This window comes from Prunus avium, chromosome 3, assembly GCF_965620075.1.
Source record: "Prunus avium chromosome 3, drPruAviu1.hap1.1, whole genome shotgun sequence".
In the NCBI taxonomy this organism is placed as follows: Eukaryota; Viridiplantae; Streptophyta; class Magnoliopsida; order Rosales; family Rosaceae; genus Prunus; species Prunus avium.
In genome coordinates, this window is record NC_142286.1 from 4,968,934 (window position 1) to 4,986,111 (window position 17,178).

General features: G+C 39.2%; 1 pseudogene across 1 annotated transcript; it reads left to right on the top strand.

Annotated features, from left to right (window-relative positions):
- The first annotated feature begins 1,647 nt into the window (after positions 1 to 1,647).
- LOC110751681 (calmodulin-interacting protein 111-like) lies at positions 1,648 to 7,588 on the top strand (annotated as a pseudogene). Its single transcript, XR_015834348.1, has 11 exons — positions 1,648 to 2,141; positions 2,235 to 2,393; positions 2,816 to 3,629; positions 3,927 to 4,101; positions 4,817 to 5,024; positions 5,251 to 5,478; positions 5,590 to 5,729; positions 6,203 to 6,623; positions 6,746 to 6,826; positions 6,995 to 7,185; positions 7,262 to 7,588. The product of XR_015834348.1 is annotated as a calmodulin-interacting protein 111-like (transcript).
- Positions 7,589 to 17,178: the final 9,590 nt, after the last annotated feature.

Below are 17,178 nucleotides of genomic sequence, written 5' to 3' on the forward strand. Positions count from 1 at the left end.
CTTTGCGTACATACTCCCTTTCTTTAGCATATTCTATTCGCATTGCCCTTTCATCTTCTTGGGCTTTCCTGTCTAATTCAAGTCTCATGGCGTTTTGCCTAGCAATTTTCTCCAAAATTTTAGAGGCATTACTAGTAGAATTATTTCGTCTCTTTGCCTTCGCCGCCTTCCTCCCAATAGGTCTCGGCTCCTTTTCAATGGGTGAGTCTTCACTCATAGGGGATTCCATAGGCGAATCCGAAGCTTGTGAATCATGGAGTGGCGTCTCATTTAACATCACCGTTGGACCCTTTGGAATAATGCTAAATCTCTTACAATGCTTCACCACCTCCCAACATTGGGTATGGTTGAAAGTTTTTTTCCCTTGTCCAGTAGCACCAAACCACATTTGAGCTTGCACAATCTATATTAAAAAAAAATTGAATATGCAAAGAACTTAAACAAAATATTGGTAATGCAAAAAAGATAAACATATGAATGAAAATCCAAGAAATATTAACAAAATATAGAGAATGGAACAACCATTTAAATAAATATTAGAAATACAAGAAATATTAACAAAATATAAAAATGGCAAGAAACATTTAAATAAATATGGAAATACAAGAAATATTAACAAAATATAAAAATTGCAAGAAACATTTAAATAAATATGGAAATACAAGAAATATTAACAAAATATACAAATTGCATGAAACATTAAAATTAAAATTAATAGGACATTAAAATTAATATAATGAAAATTACAAATAATTTACCTCATCGCTTAGATTTTCCCCGCTTCTTTGGTTATCCATCGCTTTAGTGAGGGCATCTCTCCATTTCCCCAACTCTTTGTTGAGAATTTTCCACCGACTAGACAATGCCGATTCTGTACGGGTGGAACCCGATCTTTCAACAAATTCACGATGAATTTTTTTCCACATTTGACTGAATTTCATCTCATTACCCGATATGGGATCATGACTAATTTGGATCCAACACTCACACAACAAGACATCTTCCATGATGCTCCATGCCCCTCCGGTTTCTTGAGAAAAAGCCATAATATGATAGACAAAAATTAAACTTGAAAGTGAAAAAAATATGGAGTAGAAAATGAAAAAAATATGAAGTAGAAAGTGAATAATAGTTGGAGGAGGAGAAAATGTATGAGGATTTGTGGTTAAAAATGAAGAGGATTGATTGGTATTTATAGAACAAAATTCAGTAATTTTTGGGAATTTTTTTAAATTTTTTCCGATTTTTTTTCATAATTGTTGGCCTTGAAAAATTCATGGGCGTTGGATTGGATGACAAAAGCAATCGGAAGGACCAGAAGCTGCCACGTGGCGTATGACCGTTGGGGAAAAGCTGTGCACGCGCCAACGTTAAAAAAATTTGAATTGCGCCTGCTGACGTCACGCTGGCGTCAGCAATGACGTCAGCTCGCCTTCGGGCCAGCACTCGGGCTGATTCTGCCTTCGGGTTTATGACCAAATGAGTTGAAGAAGGCCTTAGGGCAGCTATGATTGATGGGTTATAGCCTCACCCAAAAAGTAAACCCATCCGATCAAAAATAAAAATAGAAAAGAAAAGAAGCCCAATTTCTATTGCACCGAGAAAAGCCCAAATGGGATTCACCAGCAATACCTAATAGAGCTTCAGGTCAACGCGTTTTCTATAAGTAGCCCATACTTGGACGGCTTCGGGTTCAACCGTCTCCAGCGTGGTTCGCGCCTCTCGCAGTCTCTCTTGTCACCCTGTTTCTCTCTGTTTCTCTGTTGCTTACTCTGTTTTCTGTGTCAACTGAAACCATTTGTTTCTCATAGTCATAGCAGGGACCCCATACCAAAACACCCACCTTGTTAGTGTTGTATTTACAGATGCCTTCTTCAAAGGGGAAAAAGCATTCAAAGAGCCAATCAAAGTTGTCGAATTCTAACAAGTTTTCTTCACCTGGGTCACTTGATTTTGAAGCTACCGAAGAGAGTTTTGCAAGCTCTCTTGAACTAGCTTCGGTTAAATTCCCATCTCTGATTGGGAACTCTGCTTTCATTGGCCGAGTCACTGATGTTCAGGACGACCCCAAAAGCCGTAAAATTTGGCTTTCAGAGCCTTCCATGGTTGCCTCTTCCTTCACTCCTGGATCCATTGTATCAGTAAGTTTCCAATTTTTTCATGTTCTCTTTGTAAAAAAATCCAAAATTAGTTTCTTTTGTTGTTGTTGGTTTAACTGTGTCATGTTTTCTTAGGTGTCTCTTCCTTGTTTGAAGAGTAGACATTCAGATGAATTTCCTCTCAGCTCACTAGCAGATGAATGTGCTAGACGTTTTGGGGTTGATTCTTGTGGGCAGTTAACTAATGACGCAGGGAACTACTTTGCTCTTGCAACAATTTTTCCTTCTTCTAAGGTTTGAATGGCAACTGGGTTACTTTTTATTGCTCCCTTTATTTGATATGGCAATTGTGACAAATGGTTTTCTAAGAACAAAAAAAAAAGGGCTCAGCAGAAGAATTACGATGCAATAAAACTTAAAACATATGTCATTAGTGTGCGTCTAAACTCTAAACAGTAAATACCCTTTCTCCAGTACTGGGTGATACCAATCTCCCAAAGGATGTTCCATATATGAACTTGTTTTTGTAAAAGGATGTTCCATATGGCAATTCGTTTGCTGATTAAAAATAAATACGTTTTTTTGTTGCCTTTGGAGTTTGGAGTTTGGAATTGTGATGGTTGATTCATTGGAGTAAATTATTGTGTCACAACATTTGGGGTCTGCATTTTTACCCTAAAACATTTTCTTTACTTTTACTGATGCCTTTATCTCAGGTTACAAAGAACGGAGTGCTATTGTCTTCAAGTATTTCAAATACAATGGGTTGTCCTCCATCAGGCAGGGTCATATTCATCCACTCTGTACAAAATCATTCCCAAGCTGGTCTTTTGTGTGATACAAGAGAAGCACGTAGCACTATAGTTAATTGCCCTCGGTATACGACTGCAAGGAGTTAGTTTTGGAGATGCTTCATTCTAACAATACCTCTGCCAACTTTTCTTCTGAAAAATCTTGCTATGGTTCTGAAAATGGAATGCTTGCATCCCCAGAGACACCATTGAATCAATCAAAGCTAAGTGTTTCTGATACCAGTCCAGTAACTTCACCACGGCGTGGGGAGTCAGTAGGAAATGTAACCATTCCCAATGAGTCATCTGTTGATTCTTTTGATATTGAAGAGGTTTTAGGGGATGATAGTACAAAAAGACTTCTGCAGACATGTGCTCGAACATGGTTGTACTCTCGCTGTCTACTTATTGGAAATTTTGTGATCATCCCAATGCTTTCACAGCTTTGTTTACTCCGAGTGATTGGTGCTAAAACTTTGTCAAAGAATATTGCTAATCATGATTTGCTAAATGAGGCTTCTGAACTAGTGGGCGGTGAAAATGATGCTTTTCTAGTGAAGCGAGAAACGAAAGTATGTTTTCATTTGCCATCAAACCCAGCATCTGAAACTCCACAGAGAAGCAATATATCTACAGGAGATGATACAGGAGACAACATTTCAAGATTGGGCGGTCTTTCTAAAGAATATGCAGATTTGAAGGAAATCATAATTTCATCCTCTACGAACTCTTTGTCAAGGTACGTCATATGAAACATTATTGTTTCTTAAGAGTGTACCCGAAATTTGCATCTGATTCAATCTAAATTACCAATAATAAGGCATTACAATGTCGTCTGATGCATACATTAAATGATTTGTATATAGGAAATATAGTCGATCTTTTGAAAATATAAAAAATGTAATTCTTGTCTTACAGGATCATCCCATTTAACTTGTTCACTTGGTGGTGGAAACATATGGTTTTGATGTGTTCATAAGTTATGGTCGTTCTTTTATTACATGAATTCATGCATATCTTTTTTAAATTGCTATAGTTTTCGACCTATAAGGGGAGTGGTTCTTCATGGTCCGCCTGGTACTGGAAAGACTTCTTTGGCTCGATTATGTGCCCGTGATTCTGGCATCAAATTTTTCTCTGTCAATGTACCTAAAAGTGAGCAAGATTTGATTGAAGTTTTCGACTCAGCTAGACAAGCTGCACCTTCTGTGGTTAGGTTTCTTCTCTATTTCAATTTTCTTGCCTTTTATTCGAAGGGTTCATTTTCTGGTTAGAACTTAGATGCATGTGGTGGTAAAGGCAAATATACAATTATATATGTACTTTCATTCCACAGGCAAAATTGTGTTAATCCTTTTCATGTGCACTATTGATACTGGCCCAGGCCTTTAGTCATTGTGAACCCTGATGTGATCTCTGTAGACAGCTCATTAAATGTCTCAAATAATTATGAGACAGGTTTTCCCTGGAATTTTTGGAAATTATCAGAGTTTACAGAAAGCTTGAAATTAAGATTGTTAATCCATTGTGAAAAGTGCAAATTCTAGAGATTATACTAGGGAATCGACTACGCTGAAAATTGCATGAACTCGGGGTCCTTTTTTGTGGGATGTAGTGAAGACTACCCTGATTAATTTTGTATATCAAAAACTAACACCCACTTACATACTCTCTAAATGCAAAATTCCCTAATAAAACTGAATCAAATCCCACCTTATGCTTTGAAAATGTAACGGAATACTGGAAAGGGTGCTCTCCTATACGAAAGACCTTACGGCTGTATCATTTTATAAGAGTGAATATATATTTTGTGGAACGTGGTTTAATTAATTTGATTATATTACCCAGCTTTTGCCTTTGAGAGACTAGTTGATTCAGTATCACATATCTTTACTTCGTTTTCTCTAATGGATTGTGTCCACACAGGTATTCATTGATGAGATTCATGCTATTGCACCTGCAAGGAAAGATGGAGGTGAAGAGCTATCTGAAAGAATAGTGGTTACACTGATGACATTGATGGATGGGATTAGTAGAACTGAAGGAGTAGTTGTAATTGCTGCTACCAACAGGCTTGATAGCATTGATTCTGCACTCAGACGAGCTGGAAGATTTGAGAAGGAAATTGAAATAGGTAATATGAAGATTTTCGTAGTGCTGATTTTTTTGTAATATCCAAAACCTTCTGAATAGTTTCGGAGTTATGAAAAGTGTACTAAGTAATATCCCTATGTTTCCAAATGTACTTGAATAAAGATTTTTCTGTTACACTATCAATTTATTTATACTGGTATGCAGAGCATGTTTTCTTTTTTCAGATATTTGTCAATAATATCTTTGTTTTGAAAATTGACATTCAGGTGTGCCATCTCCCAACCAACGTTTGGAGATACTTCATGATCTTGTCGGTGCCATGGAGCACTCTCTTTCAGATGAGCAAGTCCAAGATCTTGCTAATGCTACACATGGTTTCGTAGGAGCTGATCTAGCTGCCCTTTGTACGGGGGCATCCTTGGATTGTCATGAGCGTCATGTCAAATATAAATACTCTCATGATTATTTGCACCAAACATCTATTTCTCATGAAGGTACTTCTAATGGTCTAATACTACCTGTTTGCACAAAAGATACAACACACGTATCAAGGGATTACTCAGATTCCACATCTTCGTCTATCTCACGTTTGGATTTTTCTTCAGAGATATCTGTGCATGTGAAGGGAACAAATGCAAATGGTGATAATTTTCTGAATGGCATAGAAGAAGAATGTGTCTTAAAAGTGACTTTTGAAGATTTTGAAAAGGCCAGGATGAGAGTGCGGCCCAGTGCCATGCGAGAGGTAGGGTCAATACTTCCATATGTTTACAGGCAGTCATTTTTGTTCAGTCTATGTTGTGTACCAAAGTTCCAGTGTCCCTAAACTAGTTTAATTAAAGTTTAGGTTCCACTTTCTCTTTACGGGCTCATCCAAGCACAGTCCAAATGGCCAGCTATTTGAATCAAACTGCTCCTCTTATGGAACTACAAGACAATAGGAGTTATTTATTTTTTCTCTCATCGGATTGAAAGTTCGTAGAGTACTTTTCTGAGTTCAAAATGTGAACTTTTCAATGGTTTGATTGTTTAATCATATCATGCGCCATGTTTTGGTCTAACCATTTAATAATGATACCAGTGGCCACTGGTATCATAAATTATGTTGCCCTTTAGACTGTCACTTGGTGGGAAACTTTTCTATCATAAATTATATTGAAGGAATGTTCTCACTGATAAAAGTACCCTGACTCTTAATTTGTTGCTTTAAACTTCTAGGTAAAACTTGAGATTCCGAAGGTTAATTGGGAAGATGTTGGTGGTCAAAGGGAGGTCAAAAAAAAGTTAAAGCAAGCTGTAATATGGCCTCAAAAACACCAGAAGGCATTAAAGCGGATAGGGATTCAGCCCCCAACAGGGGTTATGATGTTTGGTCCTCCCGGATGCAGCAAAACCCTCATGGCTCGTGCTGTAGCTTCTGAAGCACGGCTGAATTTCCTTGCTGTGAAGGGTCCAGAACTTTTTAGCAAATGGGTTGGTGAATCTGAGAAGGCTGTGAAATCCCTGTTTGCAAAGGCAAGGGCTAATGCCCCAGCAATCATATTCTTTGATGAAATTGACGGTCTTGCTGCTATTCGTGGGAAGGAAAGTGATTCAGTTTCAGATAGGGTTATTGGTCAGCTGCTTGTTGAATTGGATGGTTAGTAACAGTTCTAAATTATTGGATCCACAGTAGGTTCTATATTAGCCAGGATGCTCACTTAAAGCAATCATTTTTTTTTGCTATTGTATCTTTGACTTGATCAATACTGTTTAAATTAGGTTTTCATGCAAGAGATGATGTCACTGTTATTGCTGCTACAAATAGGATGGACAAGATCGATAGTGCCCTTCTAAGACCAGGTGCTACATCTCTCTCTCTCTCTCATACACAACACACACACAAATACACATTTTCTGTACTCACCTTCACATTCACCCAACTCAAGGTGGTCGAGTTTTCTACAAGCATCTTGCCATATCTCCACAAACTTGAAAAACATTCCTAAGAATATAATTTCTTTTGAACAGGCCGCTTTGATCGGCGGCTACATGTGAGACCCCCAGATGAGCCCGATCGGGAAGAGATATTTCATATTCATCTACGCAAGATTCGATGCAGTTCTGATGTCAACATATATGACCTTGCTCGTCTTTCAGAAGGCTGCACTGGCGCTGATATATCGTTCATCTGCCAACAAGCAGGCGTTGAAGCTTTAGAGGTTTGATGGTTCCTAATTTTGTTGCATGAGTGTTTCTTTTTTAAATCTAATTAAATCATGATTATCCTTCTATCAGGAGAACCTTGACGCCTCAGAAGTAAAGATGAAACATTTCAAGACTGCAATTAAACAAGTGAAACCAAAAGAAATTCGGCTTTATCAAGGTCCATCAGAAAATTTTCAGGGACGTGTTGCTTCTAGCGCAAAAATAACTAAGCCTTTCCTCTCTGTCTTACTCCATATTTTTGTAACCTGCTTGTTATTTTGGTGGATATGCTGTTAGTCAACATACTCTAGAACCTGTTAGTGTTATACTGAATATTACACTTAAGCGCAACCCTGTTAAAGTTCTTGAATTTTTAATCAGCCTACAATAGGGCTATTTTTGTTGGATGCTTTTGAAGTATGTGTTATTCTCGATCCCTACTGTGGAAATGATCTATTTTAAATTTACCTTTCGTATTGTGAGCTCTGTAACAAGATAAAAATTCCAGCAATGACGACTGAGGTCTTTGGGGAATAAAATCACTCAATCGTATCTGATACTTAGATTGACAATACATCATGATAGAATGGATTAGTACTACTGATACAGCAGTAGGTAGTTAGATTGACAGGCCTGTCCGGAGGTTGATTAAAACAAGAATTGAAGTTTAGCTTCTCGAGTTTTGTTCTAGGTTGTTTAGCCTTCATAGTGAGGATCATTCTAATTTTTCATAGTGAGTTGGGCAATACTGAAACTATAAGCGGTCTTTGAAATTTTCACTCATGGGTTTTTGTGTTTGTAATGCTAATCCAAGGCAGAATTTCCACTATTTCACAACTTTGCACACTATAGGAGTCATGTCCATAGATGATGTCTTAGGCATTGGTGTCTGCAGTATGTCATTTCTTCTCGGTTCTTTGATTTATGTCATTTCTTTCTTCCCTTTGATCTATCTTTTTTTCTCCTCAACCTCCTATATTCTTTTCAGTTCTACTGTTTTGAGTGTTTAATTAGATACCTAGGGGCTGTGCTACATCATTTTCTCTCGTAGGGGAGGGTGAAGCCTTGGGCATCCCTCTTCCTCCTCGGGTTCAGTACCAGATTGGGCGCCTTGGAAAGAAACACATACCACTAGCCTAGATATATGGAAATGATTTAATGATTTTGTGGAAGTTTGAAATATGGTCACAAAATTGCTTATGTTTATTTTAATTAAGGCCTCCTTTTTCTTCTTTTTGGTCCACCATTCTTGCATCCTATTCTATGGCTGCATCAGTTTGTGTATGAAAAACACATGTAGCTCCATCACCATGACATCAGTCGACAAAGAGATTCTCCAAAAAATGAAAAATAAAAAGATGAGTGCATAAAAACACAGAAATTTTGAAGTGTGACTACTTTGTATTTCAATCACATTCGCAGTTAATTGGCAAAAGGGTCATCCAACTTTGTTTTCCCAAACCAACGTGCATGTTTGCTTATGTACCTTCCTAGCTTTCCGCTAATAGCGGGCAAAACTATTTCATCGCAATCATATGGGGCTTCTATTGTAGCTTTGTGTTATTTACACACTAAAGAGAAAAAAGATAATAATAACAAAATAACAAAACCGAACCAAGCAAAACAAAGCATAAGTGTCATCATCATGAAACACATTTAGATATACGCGAATCATCAAAATCTATGTCGACCTCAACTCACAATACTTGCCCTAGTTATGGAGGGACGGTTATGAGGTGAACAGTAAACTCAAACGTCCAATATTCAAATTTTCACAAGTTCTAAACCACACAAAATTCGAATTATCTAATACATACGCTGTGATATAGAAATATGATTGCACATATCTGAGAGCTACCTCAACGTCTCAAACCTGATGAAGGAGAGTGGATCGTAGGGTTTTTCTTGTTATAAAAAGAATAACCTATGCCCTCACAGATAGGTACTTTTCTATCACAGGATTGAGTACCCAATACAATTATAATAAGCAAAATAAAGAATATAATCATATGGATTGTAGCAAAAGCGGGTCACTTTCCACAAACCAAATTCCAGATAAGTAACTTAGCTATCATGTTGACAAGTAATTAACAACTCGGAGGCGTGGCACAGTGGCACTTATATCCAATCAGAGTTAGTTGGTGTGATTTAAAAGATTATATATTCAAAACGCACTTTCCAGAGCAAATTAAATTGATGTTTCAATTATTGTGATCATGACAGCGTTGTACACTTTGCACTGATCATGTGTGTGGGTAAGATAAAGGCACCTTTTACTAAAAAAATCATGTGAGAAGAAGTGAGAAATGACATTTAATAATATGCACAACAGTAATGAAAGCATGATCATGACATAAATTATTGGAAGTAATTGTTTTGCGAAAGATTCATAAATAGAGATCAAATCTGATTGTGGACTTTTAATTAGTTATATTATTTGGCTATTGCCTTTCCACTTAAGCTGCAAACTCCTTGTAAGATAGCTAATTTTTAACTTGCTTACTCTTCACCCTATGCTCCTTTACTAGTGTCACATGCAGGATCGCTCGATATTGTCTGCTTTGGACCCTCCTCTCTGCCTTTACGGTTTTGATTCTGGGAACTCACGAGCAACTTCCCAGTGGGTCACCCATCCTGGGATTGCTCTAGCTCCAACTTGCTTAACTTCGGAGTTTCCATGAATCCGAAATCAGTGAACTCCCAAAAGGCCTCGTGCTAGATGGAAGTGGGCATGTACATATAAGGCACATCAGACCCTCTTTGTTAGTTGATGTGGGATCTCACAACTAGTTTACCTACTTTGCCTTTAGACTATGTACTCTTTCTTTTGTTTCACCCTTGGAGACGGTGAACAAGACATAACCTCAAAAAGTCAAACAATATGGGTAGAATATTTTCAGGTTATATTTCATTCTCCAAAAAGAGGTATTTATAATACAAGGTTGTAACCCTAGTAGGGTTATACAAGGAAATAAGATAAAATCCTAATTACACAATATATGTACAATCCTAATAGTGTAACATCCCGACCCAAAATAAAAGGAATAGTGAATTAATTAATTTCAAGAATTATTCATTTATAATTTTGCCCTCGAAGTAGGGGTAATTTGGTCATTCTTAATCTGGGAGGATTTCGGGGCAGTGGCGGGTACCTTTACGTAGTTCGTATTAAGACGAGTCCGTAGACATGCGGTAGGCTTGAATCGGAGTTGTAAAGAAAAAGTTACGAGCAAAACATCACCAGTGGCATAATCGTAAATAAGTTGAAGTTTGATTTTAAATAAAACAACAGCAAACCCCCCTCATTTCTCTCTCTCTCTCTCTCTCTCTCTCTCCTGTGCGACACCCCCCCCCCCCCCGATTTGTTACAGCAGTGACGGTTTCACCGTCGCCACCGCCACCACCGGCCTCCACTCCGGCCAGAATCGGACCCAAAACGACCGGCACATCCCCGCCGTCGAACCCCAACCCTCCCCTGCCGTCGCCAGCAGCTCCAGTCACCGGAAAACGCTCGGAATCACCCCGATTTTGATAGAATTTCTCCGGCTTCGATCTCTGTCGTCCGGCTACCGATTCTGACGAGTGAGGTATGGATTTTCAACTATTTTTCGTGCTCTAGCTGATGGTTGGGTAGGATTGCATCAATTTCTAACGTAGGTAGTTCGATTTTGGATTCAAAGTTGGTCGGTTTTCAATTTGAATTTTCTGCCACTTTTTGGGGTATGTCCAAGAACAAAAGTGGTTCCAAATTAGGTTTTACACCTACGGTAGGAGTCTTGAGCCGTGATTCTGAGATTTTTCGGCGAAGCGTTATCTCTTTGGGCACCCACACGCTGCCAGCGTGTGTGGCGGCACGTGGGCACTGTAGCAAAGGGGCATTCTATCCTAAAATTATCTCCCGGTTCTCACGAGCATGTAGGTACTTTCGGATTCCAATTCGGATAACTCCTAGCAAGGCGTTTTACGATAACCGTTCAATCGTGCGATCGCGAGCGATCCGACTGTCCGATCTGAACCAAACTTGCAGGACGTATTTTCTAAACCTTGTGGAACTCATAGGAACGTTCGGATCTTAAAACAGAGGTCGTGGTTCCCACGGGCCCGGTTGACCAAATTTGGAAGGTTTGACCATCGGTTGACTGTGAGTCTTCCGAGGTAGTTTCACCCTTTGTGAAGTGCTAGCACGACCGAGTGAACGAGTCTTGACCGTTATTGGAGTTATTTTTGATTATATTGGGAGTATGAGCTTGTTTATATTACCTTATTGAATTCTTAGATATTATTGCGATAATTGAAACTTTGGAATAGATGAGTTTGGGATACTTGAATTATTGGTTGTGAAAGTAAGTCATGAAACTCGACTATGATTATTAGGAAGTGAGTGGGCATTGCTTTCAAATAAATGGCATGGTTTTGTGATGGTAATATTATGCATATGAATTTAATGGTTTATCGGAATTCATTTTATAGTTAATAGTTGAATTTATTATTTTTGTAAAGTATTTGTGATATATGTGGGTCGTGACATATTTGAGTATCTGGAGTTATATATATACAATACTTGAGAAAGTGCTATCTTTGTTGAATATGTGTGGGGTACTTGGGATGCTGTTGTGAGATGAGGAAAGATGTGAGATTAGAATGTTTGTTTGAGTGCTATTAGCACTACCTTAGGTACCTCCCCAGTTATGGATTATATGCTTGAGAGGTTTTGGTCTCTACTATGAATAGGTAAAAATGGGAAAAATTAAATTAAGGGAGGGAATATTATCTTTATAATATTTATATAAGGGTTACGAACTTGTTGCATTCCTAAAAGGACACAAATTAATGTGCAAACAACCAATTAAAAATACCCGCAAGTGCACGAATCTATTGAAGTATAGATTATGTAAGTACGGGGTCGATCCCACGAAGAACTTGTCGGCTTCCTATAAGTTCTAATTTGAGTACAAAGAGAACACTTAATTAACACACCACAAATGCACAAATGAAAGAGGGAAACTAGAAATGAGTAAAGAAGTGTAAAAGAAATAAAACAACACAAGAAAACTAAAGAAAAACACAAACAGCACTTTTTATCACCCTTTTATCACCTATGAACAGTGCTAAAGCGACCGGTCGTGAGGCAGAAGCGACCGGTCGTTTTTGGGCAGAGTCGAAACTCAAATTTTGACGTGAAAAGCGACCGGTCGTCAGGTAAAAGCGACCGGTCGTTTTTGGGCAGATTCGTTTTCTCTGTTTTTCAGTTTCGACCTCTGTCCAGTGTTTTGCCTATAACTTTCCAACCGTACGTCCAAAATTCACGTTCTTTATACGGTTGGGTTCAGCACAGAAAATTCAAGAACACAACGCGGACCAAAAGTCCAAAACAGTTATGAAAATAAACAGAATTCAGTAAACAAGACACACAATGTAACAAACACACAACTCACACACACATTGGGGGGGGGGGGGTTTGGTTTGGTTCAAGTGACCTAATTCTATTGCATGAAAATAAATGGACTTTGAATTTAAATGAGAATGGCAGAGATGAATTATCAAAATGTGGAATCAAGATGTAACAAACACTAGGGTTTCGGAATCCACCCTAAACAATTCTACCTATGTTCATGGATACTCAAGTGATGAACTCTAAACGTGTTAATGAAGATGTTCGCAATCAAGACCATGGGTCGTGGCTCAAGACGCATTGATTCTCTCTAATATACGTAAAGTGCATGGTTCGTGCTACAATACTTGTGCCCTCCCCATAACCGAACCTAGGTATGGTTCGTACTTCGATTCAATTACAAGGAGAACCCATTAAGTTCAAAGAGAATATGAACATCACAAGAATCCTAATAGCATGGTGTTTACATTAGGTATTCAAGAAACCAATTCACATGGATGGTTCTTACTCCATCCATTTATTGCTTAGGAAAACATGAAGATACACATAATCCCAACAATCTCAAGAAGCATGCTTTCAAAGATGGCCAACCAAGGAAAAACACACATCAAGGATAGATTAATTTGGTGAATTGGAATTCATCAACAATGTCTAGAAATTCATACACTCAAGCATCAAAACAATAAGGTAATCATGTTTAGGGCTTCAACCTAAGCCCTAGCTATGGAGTTTAGTTGCTCATACTCATTCCAAATACAAACTCAAAATAAAATTAGAAAGAGTTTACAGATTTTGAGAAAATGATGAAAGCTTCAAGGTCATCAATGGTGGAAGCTTTCTTCTCCACTTAGCTTGGCTGCACCTTGGCCTTCTCCAAGCTCCAAGCTCTCCAAAATCTGCTCTCCTCTATGTAATCTCTCAATGACTTCCTTCCCCACGTTCAAAAGGCTCCCCAACTTCAGATTGCAATTCCCTTTTGCTTCCCTCTCTCCTCCTTTCCAGCTTTTACTTTTAGTATTAAACTACCACCTTTGATAAAGCCTTAGCCCATTGTCCCCTTGCCATGATGAAGCTTTGTCCTCAATAAGATGCCAATTGCTTCAGAAAATATCTCAAAGCTAAGGTAACTTCTTGTTACCAAGAGTTATGGTAACAAGAAAATCAAGATAACACAAAGGAGGTAAAAGCTGGCCAAATTCGGATTTCAGAGCTGTGGTAACATGCAGGATCGGTTGGATGGGCAATACTTGTCCAATGGAGCTCAAATTTGGATATGTTGTAGTTAACATCCATTGGAACAAGTCTCAAGAAGATCATGACCTCATCCGAGCACCGGAGCATGCTGATCCCAGGCCAAGAAGTTGACCTACGAAAATGAACAAAAACAGAAATTATAACAAGTAGTGCACTTTTAGCTCATTTTCAATCTAACCAAGGTAAAATCTAAGAAAACACAAAAAGGAAGTAAAAAGCTATAAAATGTCAAAAACTAACTCAAAATAAAAGGGGAATAACATGAAAAATCATGTGTAAAAATGAACCGAACAAACTCCACCATCATATGTACCTCCCTTTGGATGATGACGACACTTGGAAACAGTGAAAATGGGTACTTGGAAACAGTGGATATGGATACTGGGATACATGGATATATGGATATGGTTTGGATATGATGGGACCCGGGGCATATCTTAACGGGGTGTCACTGTAGACCCTTAATTGGGTAGTCTGCGCGCGTAGGGCTGTTTCAGGCGTACGAGTCTTGAGGTTTTCGATCGTACGTGCTGGCTGAGAGTCAATCCCCCAGTTGGACGGCTCGTCCCTAGCCACATGGTCATTTGAGGACGGTTTCATGTGGACTAGTCAAACGATCCTGTTTCCCTCTTTTCGGCCGGGTAGGCCGACTGGAGGAGTTTTTTGTCCTTCTTCTTTTTTGAGTGCGGGGCGTGCCACCACCAAGCCCCGAATTTGGGCTTGAATGGAATGTGAGTAGATGGATGTGTTGCGTCCGAGATTTGACTTTAATCAAACGATTGTTCGGCCGAGCAAGGAACCTCCTCACGGCCTAGGTTCTTTCGCTACCTCGGGATCAAGGCTTTATGTGAGCGACCAAATGATGTGGAGTGGGTTGGAGATGAAGATTGAAGGTGAAACGTAATGAAACGAAGAATAAGTGCGTAAAGTAAAGGTGCTTAAACTTAAATATAATTTAAAGAAAAATGCGTAAAGTAAAGTGCGAAAGATAAATAACGTAAAGACGAGAATTAAAGTGCGATAAAATGAATCAAAGCAATAAATAAAGCAAGAACGAAATGAAAGCGATAAGAACAATAAAGTAAAATGAACTTGAAATTAAACTTAATTGAAGTGCGATAACAATGAAATGTAAAGGAATCGAAATAAACTTGAATTTAAATGACAAGAAATATAAACTTACACTAGAAAAATGAAGAACTCACTATACTAGGTGCTTGAAAAATAAAATCCTAAGTCTAGGAAAAGAAAAGTGTGAGACGAAAGATAGGTTTGTCTGTTTGATGTTGTGTCTTCTGCCTTCGTCGAGCAAGGTTTATATAGGGCACTCGTCAGCCCATGGGCTGGCCATTGAATGGCCAAAGGTCAACTCTTTATGAAAATCTTTCCTTTCGAAGCTCCCCTAAATCCGTGAGATTGCACTTGCTTGAAATATTCTGACATGCTTGATTCTTCCTTGTTTTGGCACACTCGGAGTTACTATGAAATTCTTGATTGCTTTCCTTATGAGGCCTCCGTCACGTGCATATGATCCTCCGAAAACCCGGGGCTCGAATTGGTGTCTTGGAACTGGGTTTAGACTTTCAATCTCTTGGCATGACATGAAGGTGCCTTTCACGACCTTTGAATTCCTAGAGCCCCAAAAATTGGTCCGCCAAGAAACCTAATTCAATCTTCTATGAGTATATCAAATCATGTGTGCGGGCCCCTCCATTATTGAAGTTGGCCACACAAGAACATGAATTCTTCCATGCACAAAACTTGAATCTATATATATATATGCATGTGGCCTGAGTTAAACCACTTGGGCGTTATAATTTAAATTACATATATATATATATATATAATAAGTCAATTAGATTCCCCATTCAAAAACCTTTTCAGCTCGGTTTGTAAAGAAGCGAAATACCTTCAGGCCCAATTTTGGAGACCAACACCCCGGCCCCAATTTTCCAAAACCTTGTCTGCTCTAAACCAAGAAAACCCGGCCGCAATTATCTCCACTTAAAGGCCCAGCCGCAATCATTCAACACATCCGCCCGCAATCTTCTAGCCAACACGCCCATCCAACGACCTTCCAGTAGACCTGGCCATAACTTGCGAGCCCAAGCTCCTTCGACCGCGCCCAGCCACACACTTGAACGCAGCCCGGCCACGAAAACTCCAAAATTCCGGCCGCAACTCCCATTCGAAAATCCGGCCAAGATTCTCCAAGATCTCCTTCACCTATCCCGGCCGTATCAAACTCTGAGCCTGGCCGTATTTTTCCAGTTCCTAGCCCCGGTCGCAATCCAACAACACCCGGCCGCTCAAGCTCTTCAAATCTCGGCCTCTCTGCAAGACCTTCGCCCGACCGCGATTCCATTCTCAAAGCCTGGCCGACATTCCAAGAGTCTAGCTGCCCAGGTTAACTTTCATCGGCCCCAAACATTGCCCCCCGATTTGTTTAGCTCGGATTCTGCGTAGAGGTAAGCAAATCGAAGCCCAAAACCTTTCAATTTCTGAAATTTGAGATTTTTCTTTTTTGCTTGCCTTGCACGTTATTAAATTTTGAATCGGGTAGGAATTTAGGAGGACACCAATTAAATTGGAGGGACTTTTGAAATTCCTATCCGTTAAAAACCCTAGATATTACAAATATCCAAGTGTTCTCTTTCATTTCACATAAACACTTCCACCATAGCTATAGGCTTTTAGAAGGTTTCCTCTCAAAACCTATATTCTTTTCCCTTCAAATTCATCATTTCGCACACCGCATTCACCCGAATCAACATCAAACTTGAGATTTGCAAGCTTCTAGGTACGTTGCACTAATTCTTGGTTGATTTTGGCATGATTTTGATGCATTTGTAGCTTTCAAAAGTTTAGAGTTGAAACTTTGAAGTATGAATAGTGCCATGATGTTCTTCGTGTTCTTGTTTCGAATCTTGCTTGCTTCACCGTATTTTTCTTTGATTCGATTTTGCCTCATGTTTGTAGGATGGAATCCATTCCAAGTGATAGCGCCCAATTTTTTGAAGACATGAAAGTGGCTATGGAAAACGATTTGGGCAAGCAAATCTTCGCCTACTACCTCAATGCTTTCCCCAATTCCGCCCAATACATTCTCGACCCATTTTTCTCCGCCTATCCAGAGGAGGTGACAAGTGTATGGGTGACGCAGCCGAGGAATGGCCCAATTTATTTTTCAGACTTCACATGGGCAACCGTTTGGGAGAGCTCCAAACCATTCAAAGGTTGGCCAACGGGAGGCCCCATCAAAGAAGGCATCATCCGCCGCCGGGAAGCCCGACCACTCAAGCTCGGCGGATGGAAAGTTTGATTGGTATCATTGGTTCAAAACCCAATTGAATAAAGAGAT